The sequence below is a fragment of the Dermacentor variabilis genome, chromosome 11, assembly GCF_050947875.1.
Source record: "Dermacentor variabilis isolate Ectoservices chromosome 11, ASM5094787v1, whole genome shotgun sequence".
Lineage (NCBI taxonomy): Eukaryota > Metazoa > Arthropoda > Arachnida > Ixodida > Ixodidae > Dermacentor > Dermacentor variabilis.
Window position 1 is genome coordinate 23,611,172 of NC_134578.1, and position 14,390 is coordinate 23,625,561.

General features: G+C 45.0%; 1 long non-coding RNA gene across 1 annotated transcript in view; it reads left to right on the top strand.

The window, feature by feature from the left end:
- Positions 1-550: 550 nt before the first annotated feature.
- LOC142564989 (uncharacterized) overlaps positions 551-14,390 on the top strand; it is a 301,795-nt gene continuing 287,955 nt past the window's right edge. Inside the window, exon 1 of the long non-coding RNA XR_012824726.1 lies at positions 551-645. This is a non-coding gene — a long non-coding RNA (uncharacterized LOC142564989). The remainder of the gene's footprint in view (positions 646-14,390) is intronic.

Consider the following 14,390-nt stretch of genomic DNA (forward strand, 5'->3'; position numbering starts at 1 on the left):
ATTTCTCGCATGTTTAGTTAAACTGCGGGCTTTTCTTCTCCGTTGTCTTCCTGTGTTACATAAACGCCTTGACCACATTGAGATATACACAAAAACGGTGCAAAGGCGCAGAGCGGTAGCAAAATGTATGGCTTTTACTGGTGGGCTAGTTGGTCAGCCATGCTATTGATGCAGCGCATTTTTATGTGACACATTCACGCCCACACGAAAAAGGAAAAAGAAAGCGCATACACTGGTTCCTGCGCATGTCCTTTTTCTTTTTTTCATGTCTGCCTGGACATGTCAGATTCTAGATGCTGCTTTAATAGCATAGCTTTTCATTCAACACTTCCGTCAGTCAAGGTAGGTACGTATGTCGACAAAGCGTTCCCTCGAGCTAGCTTGGCGAGTGCTTCCAACCACCGTGGCTACCGAGACCGCAGCCCCACAGCCGACCCGCCTTGGGGCGACGCCAAGGCGCTGCTGAAGCGTGCGTAAGGCGGCCATCGACCCCTCTCCGGCAGGCGAGGCGACCTGACTCGCGCGGTGGTCATTTGCATCCGAGCCAAGGCTGCGTCCCTCACCAGCCGACGCACGCAGATACACCTACAACCCTGTTCACGGGCATGCGTATGCACCGACTCTGCGAAGAACAGTGATTCAGAGGTTGGTGAAAGTTTCACGTTCGCTTCTTTTGTTGTTTTGTTCTAGGCGTCCTCCTTCAGTCCCTGTCGCCTGCAAACTTCGGAGGCACCGAATTCGTTTTGTGAAGAAGCCGCGAAACACTGGCGGCTAGGAAGCTGCGTGCTGGACGTTTATTAAGGATGCGGCTACTTGTAAAAGCAGCGAGAAGATGGGTAATGTGTCCGGGTCCGTGGTGTTCTTCCTCATTCGACCCACGTGCTGAAAGCTTTCAGACCAAAAAAACACTTCGAAGACAGTGTCTTACGAGCGGCAGGGGGAGACTTAAAATGTCTTCTTGTACTTTCATGAACCCGTAGAGGTGCGCTTCGTTATAGTGTGTCTTCCGGGGGTTTTCATATGTGGAAAATATCTGGGGCATCTGCGTAACCGCAAAGCTCTGAAAGATTAACGATACTGGCCAAGTTGCTGGAAATTTGTGAGCACCCGCCTTGGTTTGATGTACTTCTAAAGATATTTAAAGGCGAAGTGGCAAATTTCACTTGGTAATAAGCACTCAGCGTTCGTCTTTTACAGCGCACTTTAAACAGGTGCACGTTCAAAACGTCATGCGGCATATAAAACACGCTAGACGCGAGAAGTCATGTCGCGAAGTGGCGCTACCAGAGACTAAAGTGATAAATAATATAGGAAGCTTATTTTATGACTTGGAGATACTTATCAGTTCGCACAGAAAGCGACTTGAGGACACCTTGGTGCAACCGCGTGGAAGAACACGGCTATATGGTTGCTTCGTAGTTGTTGTTGTTGTTGTTGTTCTTGTTGTTGTTGTTTGACTATGTTCTCATTTGTCAAGTAATTTTGCTCAGTCAGCAGGCAGCGCTTCAATTAGGCCTTTGCTTTGTCAACTTGTGCCGACACGCGTGACAACGTTATCACGCGCGTGTCATGTCTATTTACAAACACGCTGTTTGCTCATGCGTTGTTCCGGAAGCGCGAGACATGATATAACTTTTCCGGAAGAAATTATGCGGCTGCGCACGTGCAGTTTCTTCTTGTGCTTTGATCATTGCTATAATTTCATGATGCCACTTCTAAACGCCGTAAGCGTCCAAATTGCATGGTGCCCAACAAGCATACTGTCTGTGTAGCATCAAATTTGTTTCCTCCGTGTTTCATTGGCTATATGTGAACCGTGTTGGCCAGTCCTTCCGAATGAGTATGTGCCCAAACAGACAAGCAGAAGAGACAAGAAGTGAAGAGATAGACAACAGCAATAATAAAAAATGGTGACGAATTCGGCCGCGCAAGCAGTGGAGTATGGGGAAAAAATGTTGAGAAAACAAAATGGGACCAGAGAGGGCATCGAGCCTGGAACATTGAGGTGCATAGAAACCAAGGAGAAGTTAAGTAACGAATTTTAATTATACACATCGAATAAAGCTTCTCTTATTCAATATGGCCAAATATGCGTCGGATCCGCCGATATTTTTCTCATTGCAACAATAACAATAATTACAGAGCATACAGCGACAACGAAGAACACGACAACGACGACAACAATGAAGCAAAAGAAAAGTGATTGTAAAAATCATACCAAGAAAGGGTGAAATGCATATTGAAACTTGCCTATGGAACATAGAAGCAGAAAAATAAACGGGCAGAAAACACGGCGCCGCTTCTTGCGCACATCTCTTTTGCATCTCTTACTTGCACAGCGTGCAAGTTCAAATATGAATTACCGACTCACCCTAAGCCACTTCATACAGAACGAAACGCGCGACCGCGAGCACAGCCAAAAAATGAACGTGAAAAAATTTCAGAAGTGAGCTGGAAAGACTGGCCATCTCCAAGATATGCATCCACCAGCCCGATTCTCCGGTATGCTCTCTGTGGTCTCAAGAGTAGTGCATAAACTTAGAAGAAAGCGATCAACCAACAAAGAAGAGAAAGCAGCGAGTACACAAACGCACAGAAAACGCGTTTATCCAAGGACAAAAGTGACGGAGAGCGACCAGCAGTACAGCAGCAAATCTTTAGCGAAGGCGAGCGACGTCAGCGTATATCGGGTTTCACCATCAGCGGCCCGAAGAAGGAGAAGCAGCAGCGCGGCGAATTCCGAGCAACGCTGCCACAGAGAAGGCGCGTCCTGGCGACCCACAGGACTTCAACCGACCGAAGGTATCCGGATCGCAGCGGGATACGCGGACGCTTCCTTGTCTTGCTTGTCTTGCGCCGGCGCAAGGGAGCAGCGGTGGCCTTTACAGTAACGCCGTTTACAGTCACTGTGTCAGTGAACGGGGCAGCGCCTCACCCGCCCGGCGCTTGGTGGCAGCACTTTCTTCTCATTGGTTCACACTAACACTGGGTGAATCGTGGTAAATTTGCTTGTATTGCACCACACTCAATTTAGAGTCTTTGTTTCCCAAGTGCTCCTTTCTATTGGCCAGGTGGCTTTTGCTAATGATGTGTCCAAAATCATGACTGGCTGATATCTGGGTGAGGGGAGGGGGGATATTCTGTAAGCGTCCCCCTAGAGTCCACTTCGTAAGTGTCCATTTCGGCCACCGCTAATCGGGTGCAGATATAGCCGAGAGGGGAGACAGGCGGCCCCAGTAAGTCTCTTTGTAGCTGGTACAGCTCCAGTTAATCGGCGGCGGCTGAAATCGACCGTCCACTAAGTGGACTACGTTTACATAATAACCCCAACCTGCGGTTACGTACAGTTCTGGTGTAAGTGCGTTATTGTGATTAAGGGCCCAGTTTTTTTCTCCTTATCAAACTGGAGCCAGAAGAGCACACTAAAGAAAACAGCTGTAACTGGTATCCTGAATCATGTGGCCAACCTTTATGTATGCTTTACTCACCCTGCTGTCTTTATTTTCTGCAGAAAATAATTCTTATTTTGCACGAGACCATTCTATGAAGACTGATGGCAAAAAACACCACTGACGTACAATTTTAGTGCCATATAATGCGTGCATATCGTGGATGAATAAGTAATTCAACAAGCTTCAGTGTGCTTGCATATATAGTCTATATATGTACTTAGCTAAAGGTCAAATTTATCACTGCAGCACACTTGCGAAATGGTTTGTTTCTGTACCTAATAACCGTTCCATTACAACAAACAGTGTGTATTTCGATATCACGAAGTGGCTTGGTAGAAAACCTCGCTGTAGAAGTCAATGCGTCTCCTGGTTGCTGTTTATAGGTCGTGTATGTTACAAACCGTTAGACGCATCTTTTCGCGGTGTTCTGGGAGAATCAAACATCTTAGCAAGATTCAGTGGGTTGGAAATGGGAGGTCAGGTTACACGTGATGAGCTGGCAGTATTCATACTGTGTGGCCTATAGTAAACTTACTTAATGTGGCGTCTGTAAGGGGTTTTGAAATAGATCTACCTCCAATTTCCTGGTGTCCCGGGAGAAAAAAATACGTTGTAAAATTTAAATGTTGCACAAATGAAGGCCTCCTTATAATTCGTATGTGGACGACGTCCAGGATGCGGGTTCATTTACGAGTTCCTGTAAAAAAGAAGGGATATTCCTATTACAACTGAGAAAATGCGACAGCTTTGCTTGTGACTTGGATGTCGAATCTCGCAGATCGCAGAGGCCTGCTGTATTTATAAAAAAAAAATGCGTAGGCGCTGAAAGCCAAACCATCTAAACGTAGACGTAAGAGACATGGCGTGTTGGAGCCGCGCATCCCGACCGGTTTCGCATAAAATTTAGAGAACCTTATCGCTGCACGCACGTTAAAGCAACGATATAAGAAAGCATGCAGAAGAGAAATAAAAAATAACCGACAAGGGAACGTAGAGAAGACGTCGAATAATAAAAAAAGAAGGTCTAGGGTGGTCTGGATCGGATATCGGTCAGTTTGAAACAGACGCATCTTCCAATCACGAACCCGCTTTCAGACTTGCGTGAAGAAGCAGACACTCCTGCGCGCCTCTCGAGAACGGAGACTGGGAAGAACGGTGTGGAAACATCTACGGAGTCTTGAAAACAAAGTAAAAACAAAAAAGAGGGAGCCGGGAGGGGAGAAAAATTTAATTAACGTTGCAGGTGTAGGCTTAGGAGACAAGAGTGCCGGCTCGTCTTTGAAGGTGCAGACGGAGGGCGTGACCGGGGCGTCAAAAAACTTTGAGCACCTTGTCGAGGGTGCAAAAACACAGAAACGTGCAACGTGGTGCAATGTGTTCTCCGCGGCGTCACGATATCCGCAGAAGAAAGCCGAGTTTCACCGCCGCAGTACACGTGACTGTTTCGATCCCTCCACCCGACCGGCGGAGACCGATAATTATTTTACATTGCTGGCCGCTCTTTGCTGTCGCACTTACGAAAATGGGTGCGTTGGGGAGAAACATATGCTTTTTCTTTGTTCTATTTATTTTTGCTTTTGTCCACCAACGCCGCTGTGGGTTAAAAGTTGACGAAAGTCTACTTGTATTCTACTTAAAGTCTACTTGTATTCTACTTGCATGCAGTTTACTGTCGGGGCTGGACAATGTTCGTATGACCACAGCACCGTCATATGTAAACGCAGTGTTAAAACTAGACGAAAACTTACTTGTAATTATGGTTATCTGATTACTGTAAGAACATGGTCATCTGTAGACAAGATTCTTCTTTTGCTGGGTGTGTTAAAAGTTGACGAGAGTCTACTTGTACGCAGTACACTGTCGCTTGGACAATGGTCGTACGACCATAGCACCGTCATATGTGAACACAGTGTTAAAATTAGACGAGAACTTACTTTTAATGATGGTTATCTGATTACTGCATGAGCATGACCATCTGTAGACTAGATTCTATTTGTGCTGGTGGTTATTTAATAAACACATGACCAAGACCACATATAGACACAGTGTTAGAAGCAGATAAGCGCTTTTACTCGCAACACATCGTTTGTAATACTTGTGCCGTAATGGCAATATGACCTTGAGCAGACGTAAATGGAGTGTTACTTGTAATACTGGATGTAGAATGACCGTATGGCAATGGCCGCATTTAGAAACGGTGCAAAAAGTAGATGCATGTGTGACTTGTAACACTGCGTCTACATTTGGCTAAGTTAACATGGTCATTATCAGGACAGTGAACTTGCATCTGGTCGTGAGTGATACATTGAATCACTACTTTGTACGTTCCGTGAGAGACATCGCAATTTATAGGAAGGTAAGCTCTCTTTCCTACCAATTGGCGGGGGGGGGGGGTCTTCGAAAAATCTTTTCGACAGCTTTCCTTATTCAACGTGCAACAAGATGTCCGGCACTCGAACGATTATATATCCGGTCCCTACCGAATTGCTGCATTAGTGGCAGTTGCCGTGCAACCGTGGCTGGAGCACAAAGCAAAGAAAACACCGCCGTGGCTGCTTAGTGGCTATGGTGCTGGGCTGCTAAGCACGAGGTCGCGGGATCGAATCCCCGCCACGGCGGCCGCATTTCGATGGGGGCGACATGCGAAAACACCCGTGTACTTAGATTTAGGTGCACGTTAAAGAACCCCGGGTGGTCGAAATTCCCAGAGTCCCCCACTACAGCGTGCCTCATAATCAGAAAGTGGTCTTGGCACGTAAAACCCCATAATTAAATAAATTGAAAGAAGGAAAGAGAGAAACAACAACGCAAAGAAAAACTGCCCTTGTGCCGAATTTTATGCACCTAAAGAAAACACAGATTGACAAAACAGAATCCGCCGGACTCTACTATGGCTTCCTTCTCAGTTACTGCGTTCATTTTGGGACGTTAAACCGCATCATCAGATTCGAAGTAGTAAAATTGGTCAGATTCTCTGTACGAAGTGTCATAAACTGCCCAGCCACTGGTGATAGGATCCCGCCAAACAGCGACGATGATGTATTGACAGTTATTCAGTCGCGTACCAAGCTTGACTAGCCATATAGAGGGTCCTTTATTAAATTATTGCGCATTTTCTGGAAAATATAGACTTATTGACCGGACCTGTACAAACGATTAGAATTCTTCCAAATACTCTCCTCCTGCATCGAAACACTTGCGGAGACGTGTCTGCCGCGCCTGGAAGGCAACCTGAAAGTCCTCGACGGGAATGTCTCTGACGAACGCTGTAACACGCTTTTGGATGTTTTCCATGGCCTGCCAATGCTTTCCTTTCAGCGCTCTCTTCAATCGGGGGAAACAAAAAAAAGTCGCACGGAGCCAAGTCGGGAGTGTAAGGGGGATGGGAGACCACCGGGGTGTTGTTCCGGGCCAGGAAGTTGGCAACGATGAAGGACGTGTGGCTGGTGGCATTGTCATGGTGGTGCTTGTCCGTGTCTGTGATCTCAGCCCTCACGCGCACGACCCGGCGTTTCAATCTCTTGAGCCCCTCCATGTAAAAGGCTGAGCTGACAGTTTCTCCCTGCGGTACAAACTCAAAATGGACGATTCCTCGGGGGTCAAAGAAGACAATGAGCATCGTTTTTATGCGACACTTGCTAATTCGCGCCTTCTTGGGGGGGGGGGGGTGATTTTGTGGGCCACTCGCTCTGCCATTGCGATCCTGCGTCGTACTGTGACATCCAAGATTCATCTCCGGTTACGATAGAGTTCTGATCATTTTGAATCAAATCCAACGAATCTTGACAGCGCAAAACTCGAATTTGTTTCTGATGTTCCGTCAACACTTTCGGCATAAGCTTCGGGCAGAGCTTGCGCATTTGTACCGTGTTATCCACTCACACTGCTCGGATTAAACTGGCGACCGGCTGGCAGAACCCTCGTCATATTTCCCGACTGGTTTTTCGGCGCTTCCATGGATAGTCGCGTCATAATAAAATCATGCGCATTACTTTCATAATGGACCCTGTTTATACTCCTCTATACGCATCGGAGGGTCAGTGAACAATTATCAGTAGTTTTAAAGGTGACCCGTAGTGCTCGGGATGCTGTTCGTGCGCCTCTGAAGGTTTGTGTCTCCATTCGCCGAATCTTTCTCGTCCTCCTGTAATGCCAGGGCCAAACTGATCGCTCTTGAGACTAGTGTTAAAACGTGATGCCGAGTTACTGCAGGTGGCTGGAATTACCAACGCCTCTGTTTTCTTAGTGTTATAGGGCGGCTGGCCGTAGACATGTATGTGGACGCGTGGCGTGCGGTGAGTGTGTATATCTACTTGTATTTGGTATCGGATGAGTATGATGGCGATGATGATGTACATGGTTTTTTGGCACAAGGGAGAGTAATGGCCAAAGAGCGCCAAGAAGTCGTGAACATGTATAGGGTGGTAACGCAGTAATTTTTCTCATAGTCATTTTTAAAAAAAAAGTGGCGATGTGGTTTAGCGCAGGTCAATCCGAAATCAGTACATTTGATATTTTATGCAGTTTTATTGTGACGCAATAATTATGATGGCAAGCCACGACTACGTCGATTGCCATGTCACGCATTTATATTTTGGACTATGCATAAAAATGACATTCTTCCACGCTTCAGTTACAAAGGCTAGGATAGATTAGTATACTTAAACTATTGCGATGCAAATATTTTTTTTTTGCGCACGTTCTATTATACTTCGAAAAAACTTACTGACGCATGCCTTACCTTACGAGTAGCATAACGAGCAGTGTTATTGCGATGTTTTCCTTCTTTTTCTGCTGGCTGTGCAACCAAGTTTGTGAAGTGTGTTTTATTGGCAGGGTGGCTTTGCATCAGCAGCCTTATTAATCTTCATTTATTGAATGATTGCTTCTTGAGGATGTGACCGGACGATAAGGCACAACAACTCCAATTCACATATTCCAATCAATCAATCAATCAATCAATCAATCAATCAATCAATCAATCAATCAATCAATCAATCAATCAATCAAATAAACAAATCACGCAATCCACAGTGAAGTGTTCCAGCATCGTTTCGGCTTTGGTTATTTTCAATCTTCTTGCGCGAAGCAAAGACTACGTATGAAGGTGACATTGGTACTGCCGTACAACAAAAAGTGCACGAACTTGACCTTATCGTAAACAAATGACGTGTTACGTAAATTCCGCATTTCTCCCTCAGCAAGTCAGTTCCCAACTGAATGCGCGCGGCAATATGCGCCCACGTCTGCTTTATTCCTTACACGTCAAAGCTCAAGCACCGCTATCCAATTCCAGCAGACGTACTTTCATCTGACTGTGGGCTGTGGCTCTTAGTCGCGTTCCTAACCAAACAATACCCAAGGAAGGGTGCGCTGCCTGCCGTTATGTATGAATCGTTCCAATTGTTTTGCTTTTGAGCAAAGTTTCGGTCGAGATCACCATTTCCTGGAGAGAAGCTCCACCAGAGTACCCTTGCTTACACAAGTGAAGGCAAAGCGCCTTTGTTCACTTGTAGTCAGGTTACGTTCGCTGGAAGCGGTTTTGTAAGATGTCTTTGCATAACGGCCCGTCTTCAAAATAGTTATGCACGGACGGACATATTCAAGTGGCGAGAAAAGGGAACTGGAACAAAAAGAAAACGATATACAGTAGGAAGCGCAATATTAAACGTCAAGGCGAAAGAGTTGTACCTCTTCATTATTTTAAACCTAACTTATATAAGTACATATTCGTTTTTGTGTCGCATTAGTAGCAGTACTTCCTCACGTGAAAAAAAAACTCAGATAAGAGGGTGATCTATAAGATTTTATAAGGGTGATCCACGTATTACTCAGACAAAGGATTTAGCTGGAAGCAGCGCTTAGATAAGTGAGCTTGTTTTCGTCACGGCAACTACGACTTTCTGTGAAGCGACATGCGTAACTAACCCTTCCCCAGCCAGAATTTCGAAGGGCAATAAGTGTATGATTATATGTAGAATGAGGGAAGTCTAAATGTCAGACAAGAAAGGTCTTAAATTTGGATAATTAAATGACAAAAGAGGGAAGGGTGGGATTTTGTTGACGACTTATCCACGAAGTAGAGCTGACATGAAAACGGAACGCTTAATTTTTTACACCCCAACGTTCACTCCAACACCAGCCGCGGTAGCCATGTTTTTATGGTGTTGCACTCCTGGGCTCCACGTGCGGGGTTCGATCCCCGCCGGGGCGGCCGCATTTCGATGGAGGTGGCATGCAAAGTTGCACGTGTACTTAAAGCTATGGGCACGTCAGTGAACCTCAAAATGGTCAAATGCAATCCCGATGCCCCCTCTGCAGCGTGCCTCCCAATCATATCGTCGTTCTAACAAATGAAAACTCGAAATTTTTGTTTCATTTATCACTGCTGCAAACAGAATAAGGTATGTGAAGGCATCATCCTTCCGATGTTCTTGGTTTTCCTCGAGAACAGCAGCCAGAAGAGATATAGGCTTTGGACAGCCGATAGGCAAGCAATTCATTGAAAAAAAGAAGCATAGTTGTAAAACAACTGGCTAATATGAAGTGGTTCGCGACTGACATTTTCCCGATTATTTGGCAATCATCGCAATTTACCACAGATAACGGCCAAACAGTGTGGGCTTGCATCTCATGGTCATAATTTCGCTATGTATCGTGGTAGCATAGACGTTAACTAAATATGTAGAGTTAATATAGATTCAAATTAGCCCAAGTCGCCGTGTCTTATAAGGTTGCTGAGGTAGTGCTGTAGAAATCCCAAACAAGTAAACCTTTACAAGCACGACACATTTGTTGCTTGCAAATGGCACTAATGTTCGACTGTTTGCGACGACACGCTGGTTCGTGCGATTCCAGCTCGCTGGTGGATTTTCTTTTCCCTGGAATAGACCATTGGCACCCCACCCAAAATGTGTATATGCTAACTGGAGGAGTTATGTATTAAATACTAACCGAAAGATTTCATTGTCAGATTGTTCGACAAGTGCATTCAGACTGTGTGGCTTACTGACTGATTAATTCAATAATTGATTGATTCGATGAGTCAGGATAAGAGGGATACATTAACATGTTTTTCTGATTTCTAGTAAATAAAGAACCGGTTAAAGTCTGCAAGTTCCTGTTATCTGTGCCTCTTGTTTCAGTGCGAAAGAATTTAGCACTGTGAAAATTGACTTTCTCGATCACGGAGTAATGATAGAATAGACTAACTATTATTTTGTTCACATTCATCAAGTAAATTAGGAGAAGTCACCTGCGTCACCTAAATGCACTAACAATGCGCAAGCCTTATTGGCGAAAAACTAGTTGTCATCCATCATAGTGGCGTGCCAATTACGAAACCACTCGTTATTATGCCGCTTCCTCTCTTTTCAAGGACAACTACGTCGTAAGCACACCATGATTTGTACGAGTGGTTTCCATTTGTAGAATGGCAAAAAGGAACTACGCTTGGACATTCAGGATATTCTGGGCCACCCAAGATGCCTGTTTGCTCGTCGGTGGTAGAGGCAGGCGAGCCTCGTCAACATGCCTTAACAGCGCCTTCCAAGTATTTTTGGCGTACAATAACAACAGGTTGTCAAACTGGTTTCAGTGGTAATGAACAAAGCAGACACCAGTACGTTTGTTGAACTTCATGCTGCAATAATAAGCAGGGCATTAGTAGACGTTTCTTTCCGTGATGGCGCATGTCCGTGTTACCTTCCTGCGTCTATGCAAGTATGTCATTTGGAAGCCTTCAACTTACTTAATGTCGGGATTCGAAGAGGAGTCTTAATGGGAGGTTCTATTTCGTACTCTTGAGAAACCTAAATACGTACAACATAGGGCCGTGGTTGTAGGCGGGGTGGATTGTTTCTCCAAGCACTCGGAAATCTCGAAATGAAGTGACACTTGGTTTTTGACGTTCAATTCCTTTGCTTTCAGGAGCCTTGAGAGCCGCTGAATGGCAAGTCCAATCGCAGCCTGCTCTGACATTAACTACTAAGCAGGGAGGATTACAGAAGGCGCTTTCATATCCGGCGATCAGACAACTTCTTCATCTTAAAATCACACATCTTGTGGGTATTGGAAGTTGTCTAAAGATTGGTACGCTGATTGGCCTTGTGGGCCCCGGTAAAACCACAAATAAGGTAATGCAGGGGGTAGACGGGCTGGAACTCTTTCGAAGCTAGAGAAGCACAGAGTGAAATTAGTTTTGTAAAAAGACTCAGGAACATGGATTAAAATAAAAAATGGGCGGCTAAAGTTCGCAAATATCTGTACCGCAAGATGGTGGACACAGAATGGAAAAAGGTGTTCAGATAGTTGGCAATCAGGTACAGGATAATTGAAAGTGTAGATGGACAACCAGGAGTCATTAAGAATAATGTGAGAGAAACAGAGAAAGTGAATTGGTTACAAAGAATAACATAGGAAACCATGGACATTTACAAGAATGGAAAGAAAGAAATTAGAAGGGAATATCCATATTACAACACAAGGGGAAGTGCCTTGCTATGGAGGCTCACGCTGGTTGCCAAAGGACAGAAACATACCGGAAAAAATATGTGCAACAGGATCAGGGACGTGCCTGCTGCAGCAAAAATTCCGGGGAAACCTCGTCAGACCCCAATGAAATGCGACGGCATACTCCGAGCGAGACCCATAGAAAACGTCAACTTTCCAGAAGTGCGTAGATTTGAAATGGATGGAAGCGCCAACCGGTAATCAGGTGAGATAAGCAAGATACATGAAGAGTAATGTTGGAAAACAAAAGTAGAGATGATATAGAAAATACCGGATCCTTTAAAGGCACATGTTGTATATCAAACAAGTTTTAGGAGAGATGAAAAGATTCAGGAGACTTGGGCAAAATATTATACGGGTACATATCTATGGATTACTTGGTTAGCTCAAGAAGGCTATGTGACTATTGCTCGCACCGGTGTTTTAAAATGATGCCAATAAATCGTCATCTTGCGTCCACCTCATCGCGAAAACGTTCACGTTGTTGGTATGGCATAATTGTGGCAGCAATATGGCTACGGACGCGTCAAACTTTCTTAATAAACAATTTGGTATTTTCTGTAAACGCATGCTACAGTTTGCCGAACACCGCAAAGCCTGAGACATTAACGGAAGTATTAAAACTGGAACTATCATCTCGCGGTATTTTCTCCATACCGCAGAACGATACACAACGCTTTCTCGTTGTGTGATTACTCACTCAGAAGCAAAAACAGAGGAAATCCATCAATGGCACCAGAAATTAATAATTTCACTGCCATTAGAGCGGTAGATGTAGGTAGAACTTGGTCCATGAAATTATAATTCTCTGTGCTATTGTTCGAATCAGTGTCACCAAATATTCCCCCAACAGCGGGGTATAATAGCACGCCTCTGTCCTTCGGTGCTGCGACATTCCGTAATTTGTAATGGTTAGTTCTAGTGCTGAATCGTGAAGCGTTAATTGTAATGCAAGATCAAGCTGCAACTGTCTTTGCTTTCCTTCGACAAGAACAACGGGTGAAAGTGACAAAAAATTTCTAGTTTCTCCTGAAGGGCAAAAACTTCACTGTAATAGCATCGCTTATCGTTGCGCTTAAACTCCTGGGGCAGTGATCTAATCCACGGCCGATCATTCGAAACGCACAGTGCGTTTTTTTCCCTCGAGCAGCCGTGCCAGAGAATACTCACAGCAGCTCAGCAGGGACACTATAGCAGGTGAAAACCTGAGAAAAATATGTATGGAGCTGTTCCACACAAACACAATTAGCACATATGAGCCAGCCATACATGACGCTGGTCAGCTTACTGCCACTTTCTTTTGAAAATTTGTTATCGGCATTTTTTTCAAGCTTGTAACACCCCTGCTGTAGCGGACAACGCGGAAAAATATGCCCGTAACGAATTACCTGAATCTGCCCGGCGTGTCCAAAACGACCATCTTCCCTTTACGTAGCTGTCTTTGTGTTACTGCTTTTACAATGAAACCTGAACGTCTGGACAAATTATATGGGGGAGATTGGTATCAATACTCAGCCAAATAAATTAGTTTAGCTTGGAACGACGCGCTTTTATTTTTCCAGTTAGCCTAGCATTTCCATTAGAAGAGTAAAGAATACTTGAGCTATGAAGCGGACTCTATCGGGCTCACCTCCCGGTGAAACGCAGCACCACTGCGGTTTTGCGTCTCTTGTTTGCAATTGTTGGGCTTACCGACTAAAGTGTGCTTAAGTGTGCGTGTTCGCAATGCTCATGTCAGGAGCGGCAGGCATAACGCTGGCTTGGCTCCACCACCGAGCGATTGAGTGGAACGTTGACAGTGCATCTACTAGGCATTGTCGTTCTTAAGCAAAAAAAAAACGCATGCTGGAGACAAAGTAACCCCATGAGTAAACAGGGGACGCTCTTGAGGAAAGCTGTTGGATGTAAACTCTCATCGCTGCCAAATTCTTGTGTCTGCTATTTCCGCGGTGACCAGGTGGTCAGAATAAGTGAACAGTTTTCAACTGCGTCCTCCTACGTGAAAAGTGTCTTCGCAGCATGAATAATAAGTGTGCTAACTGTGGGACAAATCAACACTCTTATGGGCGCAAAACTTTTTTTTACTGTGTATCGTCCTGCAGCCACAACGCACGAGCCTTGCACCATCCTCAGGGTGTGTGCTTTGGGCCAACCGGGTCATTGTTGGGTCATTGCATTCTAAAATCTCTATGCTCCAAGGCTTCATACATGTCTGGCAACAATGGATAGAAATGTTGAATAAATGAATGAAGGAACGGATGAATCGCGTACCCATTTGTGTGGGTGTATTAGGAAATGTTTGCAGCGTCTGAGTAGCCAGCTTTGCCACAACAGTTGGAATTGTTCACTATATTTCACAGAATATCATGAAGTCAAATGAATGCACAATCCTGCTTTGTCGGTTTGTTGGTTCTTCTTCCCCAGAAG